Source organism: Ornithodoros turicata, chromosome 3 (genome assembly GCF_037126465.1).
Source record: "Ornithodoros turicata isolate Travis chromosome 3, ASM3712646v1, whole genome shotgun sequence".
In the NCBI taxonomy this organism is placed as follows: Eukaryota; Metazoa; Arthropoda; class Arachnida; order Ixodida; family Argasidae; genus Ornithodoros; species Ornithodoros turicata.
The window spans coordinates 57,078,940-57,085,356 of record NC_088203.1 but is presented as its reverse complement, the minus strand read 5'-3'; the positions used below and the strand labels follow the sequence as shown (position 1 = coordinate 57,085,356).

The following is a 6,417-nucleotide window of genomic DNA, read 5'->3' as shown; positions in this document are numbered from 1 at the left end:
TGATCATCATACCCCGTCTATGTGGCGCCACTACAGTGGACGGCCGGTTCGCGTGGGTTCCGCTTCGACTGGGCAGGCATTGAAGTATATAGGAGGCTATGGCTTGTCAAACTGTGGGTTTCCAAGCAAACGATGTGGCTGTCCTCCGCTAGCAACTGCTCTATTTCCTAAAAGGTGAGTGGCCTGCCATCGTCCAGCGAATAACGCAATTAAGCAAGCATACTAACATTTCCCATTATATGCGAGCAGTAAAAATTTGAGTGAGAAGTGGAGAAGCATACGAAGAACTGTGCCTGTGTTACTGGTGGTGGTTTGAAAAATAAATATAGCCCTGATTACTGGGAACCCAATTGTGCTGACACACATTACCTTGGTGTTCTGGATTAACTGGTGGGTAATTTCACGCAGAATCAGGCAGGGTGGCCCGGTCAACCTCTCGAATTTATTTCTTTCAACCATATAATAAAGCCTTGCTACTAGGAGGCATATTGGCGCTTAAAGTAGTTGAAAATAATTGGTGGTTATTTTTTTTGTGAATCATAATTCTGATATGGGCATTTCGACCATTGCGCTTCCTACGAAGTTTGAATTTTTTTTTCACATTATCAGGGGTGGATAACATTGCCTTCTAAGTTCCGAGGATTCTAACGTTTGCCTTTGAGCAGATCTTGAAGCTGCCTCATTTGTAAAATATGGCATATTTTGAGAACCTCACTGGTCCTCTCCCAGTTGTGATACCAAAAGTAATCTACAACATTGTGTTCGTCTCGAAGTGCCCTTTATCATAGCAAGTGCATCGTATTGTGATTTGGGGCAAGTCTTTTTGTGAGGGGTGTCTATCAAAAATGCGTAAAATCAACAACACACATCCCATATATTCCCACTCGTGACATCGTTCATTTTACTCGCAAATGTTCTTCATGACGACTCAAAACAACACATAAAAATTTTGCTTCAGAGGTAGTCGAAGTTACGTTTGTAACTCAACATCACTCACAGCATAACTTCGACCATCTCTAAAGCAATTTTTGATGTGCTGTTTTGAGTCGTCATGTGGAACGTTTGTGAGTAACATGAACAATGTCATGAGTGGGAAAAGGATGCGTGCTGTCGAATTTATGCAGTTTCGGTAGATACCGTCACAAAAAACTGTTGAGTGCGTCGCACCAAACCCCAATACGATGTACTTGATATGATAAGAAAGGGCATTTTGAGACGAACACAATGATGTAGATTACTTTTGGTTATCACAACTGGGAGACGACTAGTAAGGTTCCCAAAATGTACCATATTTTACACATCAGGCAACTTTGTGATTTTATCTCCTCAAAGGAAAACCTTAGAATATTCTAGACCTAGGATACAAAGCTGCCCTCACCTGACAATACGTGGAAATTCAGCTGGATATGTCGCATAGTTATGAAGATACTCGTTGTTAAACTTTGTAGGAAGCGCAATGGTCGAAATGCCCACATCTGAATGATGATTCATTAAAAAATAACCACCAATTATTTTCAACTACGCTCAGCCCCAATATGCCTCCTAGGGACAAGGCTTTAATATATGTTTGAAAGAAAAAAAATTGGAGAGGTTGATTGGTCCACCATGCCTGGTTCGGCGTGAAATCACCCTGGTACAGCATGTGACATTGCTTGTCTGGAATCGACAGCTTGTGGTTTATCCTGTCTGAAACCTACAGGTGGTGCAAGAAAAATTCTTCTGACTAATAAACACGTACGGCATGCTTCCCAGTAAGTGTATGTTAGTCGAAAGAAACAATCTTGCGATGCCTGGAGATTCCAGGCCAGATAAACAGCAAACTGTCGATTTCAGACAAGTATGTTGCAAGCCCTGCACTACTATGAAATCTGACACAGCAAGGCTGGCAGACTTATTTTCGGCATGGTTCTGGACAGTTTCAGATCAACTGACACTGCGAAAGCAGTGTGCCGCACCAGTACCTCAAAATGACGCCCGTCTTATTTGGCTTCCTTTAAGTGTATCTTTTTTGCATTGTGCACGCGAAAAGAAAAGAAAAGCCATTTGGAGAACAGACAGCAGCAGGACTAGACTGCTTCATGAGTGTGAACGTTATTTAAAGGTGATCATCCATTTCTCTCGCTAAACGGAGGACAGGGCCACTAAAAACGTCAATGCAAACGTCAGCAGTATCGATCAGTATTCGATTTTTGGCACAGCGGAACGTGAACTCAACAGCAACAAAATCCAAGTAAAGCGAACCCAAGCCCGTATTTTTTGCTGTTCTACAATCTAATTTGAACAAGGATCAAAGGAACCCTTAACTTTAAGTTATCAGTTAATCCTGCTTCACTAAAGGTACTGATTGTCAGTGAAACATTCGTCACAACAACTAACGTTTGCAAAACAGAATTCACTTCAGTTTTAGCAACCCCTGATCTGGGTTCCAAGACCTAACTGGGCCTAACTTTTCTAAAACCACTGGTATTCCTTATGTTGCATGTACTCCATGGAGTAATATACTCACGGATGATAAGCTGTGGAAGTTTCAGCTCTCCAAATTTCGGCTTGCCCTTCTGACCTAACCAGCTGAATTCAGCTGCAACGTAGTCTGTCAGGAGATACTCAAGTATCTTTTTCGTTGATGGCCTCACTTCGCTGCCCCCAAGCTGAGCAAGCTCTTCAACCTGAAAGTAGAAAATGTTTCAAAAGCTCACCACACTAACACAAAAAAGATTTATTACTGACTTAACACAACACAAAACTGAGACTTTACGTGTCCTACGCGAAAGACTGTGTCCTTGCGGCCTACATTTTCTGCATATATTTAGGGCCTGATTTTTTGGGGTTTTATTCTTCAGCAAAATGTAGTAAATATCGGGTAATATTTTGCTTCAATAATTCGGCTGTAATCGGGCTTAACTGAACCTGATTCAGCCCAATTCTTGTTGAATCGGATAGAACCAGGCATAAGTCTTTGGTTTAGTCAGCATAATACCAGTAGACAGAGACCATGCATGTAAGACGCAGCAGGGTCTCTTGTTTGACCATTTGTATGTGCATGTTTATGAATTTACAAAGGTTTCCAAAGTTCTGTGTTAGCTGTGATGACTTCAGATCCCCCTGGTCCAGCAGTTTTTGGTGAAATATCAGGTAAAACCCTGTTCTTGCAAATTTGATTCGGGGGTAAATATCGGGCGTAGTCTGGTATACCCCCAAGAAGTCAGGCCCTACATATATATTTAGGTTTGCTTTTGTTGAGCAGGAGACGTCTTATGAATGATCTGTTGTTCTTGTATAAGCTGGCCCATAGCCGTAATAACTGCTCTCACCTATTATCTACGCTACGTTTTAATTGTACTATTCGTCTTAGTAGAAAGCTCGTATTATTCTACCCACCAGTTAATGAGCAAATGATCCCTACTTTTCGTATCCAGTTTCTCTTATGGCTTTAACCATCTCGACATTGATATTTCCATGAATCTTCATCAATACAAATGTTCTGCCCATTGTCTATCTTGCAACTGATTATGCTGACTATTTACCGATTGTTATTTTGTTTAATCCTGAATTGATATTCAGCTGCTATTTCAGCTGGTTGTACGTCCTTCATTTCTTATGAATTCAATTGCATATGATATTTTTATAGTGCACTGCCCAGTAGGCTGTTGTCAGCCATTGGTAGGCACGATACAAATAAATCAAAACAAACAAACAATATATTCTAATCACCATGAGCAGAGCCTGAAGGTTTAGGGTTCACCTGTTTATTCCCTGAATTTGCACCCAAAATTGAAGGTTGCCTCTTTAGGGTGAAACTTGAGTTTACCAAGAAAATTGTATTCGCTGAGACCTGCCGATATTGAACTGGAAAACGTGGAACTGAAAAGATGCACACTGGCTTGTTTTGCAGCAAACACAACTATATCACATTGTGTGTCAAACCATCACTGTTCGTTGAATTTCCGCCAAAATTTAGCATAAAGGAAGATTTCTACCTGGAATCTGCATCAATTTACAGCATATTCGTATTTCTCCTATTTTTACCCCCAAGTGCGGAAAAATTACTTCTCACAATCATTTGGCTTGTGAGATAAGCTCATGTATTGATACTAATAGTTTTTGCAGTTTCTGCATAAGTAGCAAAAATGCCTGACAAATGATTCACTAGTACCACAATGCTCGTAGGATTATAGAGTTGGAAAGAAACTATGCAATGCAAAGTAGTAGTTTCAAACTGTGTACACAGAACATAAGCATTTCATGCATTATTGCATCATGCAAAATGTTGGGAATTGAACACATTTTAAGAGCTATGAATGGTGCACGACTACAGCATTTACACGCAGCTCGGATACAACTCCTTGTTGTATTAACGAGCAGCTAGGGAATGTCAGCAGAACTGGTCCCAGGAAGAGCATACTGCTGAACTGTGGTTTGCAATGGAAAGCTAAACACATATAGCATGCTATGCTATTACAATCATTGACTAATTTTTCGGGCATGCTCGATTATTCGGACAAGTTCGCGGACGGGAACAGCGCCCGTGAGTTAATGTACAATAACTTTCAAAATTTCGGCCGCCGCGCAGCCCCAACACTCGATATTTCGGACTCTCTTTGTCCAACCAGCGAGAGTCGCGAAGGGTCACCAGCCCGCGACATGTGCATGATGCAATGCAAAGGTCAAGGTATATCACATATATTCCTTGTGACCCACTGACATCAGATGATCTACATACCAAACGTGTCTCCATATGCTCATTAAGTGAGTCGTTGAAGTCCTCCAGAGCTTCACAGGATGCAAATGGAGTAGATACTAGAGGGGCTTCAGCAACAATGAGGTCTGAATGCACAAGTTGCCTAGACACTTCATGAAGGAGATCGCCTTGCTCCTGCTGTGCAAGTCGCATGATGTGAAGGATCCGCCAAACTTGTTTCTGGAAATCTAGTGCAGTATAGGAAAAGAAAATTCTGAAACAGCTCAGATGTACATTACACGCAAGGGAAGGAACACTTCATCCGGTCAATTACTTCCACAGTTATAGCAACCAGTCAGTTCAGCACCAAATACTTATTCTTAGTTGTTGCCTCTGTTAGTGTCTTTTATGGTACTATCACTAGTTTGCATCAATTGGTTAGCTCTAATTGGTAGTTGGTTAGATGCACAACGTCAAGGCAATGTAAAGTCACCGGTTGCAAACAAGAAGGGCCAACACCAATAAGACAGTGTTCATGCAGTCCACTGCTGACAGTTCCGATATGCTGACACAGCTATAACTCGGCTTTTCGGGCCTACGAAACTCACTATCACAATCATCTGATAAGGCGTGAATTCGGGCCCTGCTACGAGCTCAAGCGAAGGTCGACATGGCGTGTCGGTGAGCTCGATCATGCCGCATATACGTTATTTGGTGAGTGCACCAACATCCGGCATGATCGAGCTCACCGACACACCATGTCGACCTTCGCTTGAGCTCGTAGCAGGGCCCGAACTCACGTCTTATCAGATGATTGTGATCGTGGGTTTCGAAGGCCAGAGACGCCGAGCCATGGACACAGGGAGACCGGCCAGAATCAGTGTATGCACAAGCCAAAGCAGTTGACAAAAACTGAAGTGGTCAGAAATCTAATGAATAGCCCTTCGACACTTTTAGTATTGCAATCCAGAGGCACACAACTGGAAGGACGAATGGCAGCATAGTGACACTTTCGTTGCAAAATTTAGTTCTACACTTCATTTTCGTTGCAGAAGAGCGTGTATGTAATGCAGGGTCTAAAGCCACATGCATGAAACATTTACTTAAACTTGCGATGCCCTTTGGATTAAGCAATTACCTTGGAGGTGACATACCTGACTGTGGCATGACTTCATGCACGCTGGCTCGTTCAGCTGCTAGTTGTCCTGTTGAGGACCTACCACTTCGTGGGCTGCCGGGGTCTGCAACGTGAAATAAAGGCTTGTAACAATTTGCCACAAAGCACGTGAAATTAGCCACATCCCACAGATGCCACCCAAACACCGATGAACAACAGCAGGTCTCTGCTTACAGGAAGAATGTGAAGAAGCTGCTTGTCTTTCCTGCCTTTGGCACTGAATATCTGGTGGCAAGCTTGAGCAGTCTTCCACCATGCTACTTAAAAATGTGCAAGAGAAACAATATTAGTACTTAGCATCGGTACTAGACCCGGCAGCATTGCATGATATGCTTTAAAGGGGTTGGGACACTTTCATAGATGTGGTGCATTACATTATCGATGCATCGTACTGCACGTCTGAGTCAGAATACTGAAGAAAAAAATTACTCTATGCATTTTGCTCAGACAGGTAAAAACCCAAACACACTCCCGAACAAAGTGCTGACGGAGCTGCATCAGTTTGTATTCGCGGCGCACATTTTCACCACTTCTATTACTTTTCGCTGTGGGACTTCCAATG

At 42.5% G+C, this 6,417-nt stretch overlaps 1 long non-coding RNA gene across 1 annotated transcript; it reads right to left on the bottom strand.

Annotated features, from left to right (window-relative positions):
- Nucleotides 1–4,741: 4,741 nt before the first annotated feature.
- On the bottom strand, nt 4,742–6,095 carry LOC135387127 (uncharacterized). The gene is made up of 3 exons (XR_010420876.1): nt 6,030–6,095; nt 5,833–5,919; nt 4,742–4,926 (listed from the first exon to the last, which is right to left on the bottom strand). It is a non-coding gene; the product is annotated as an uncharacterized LOC135387127 (long non-coding RNA).
- Between the last annotated feature and the right edge of the window lie 322 nt (nt 6,096–6,417).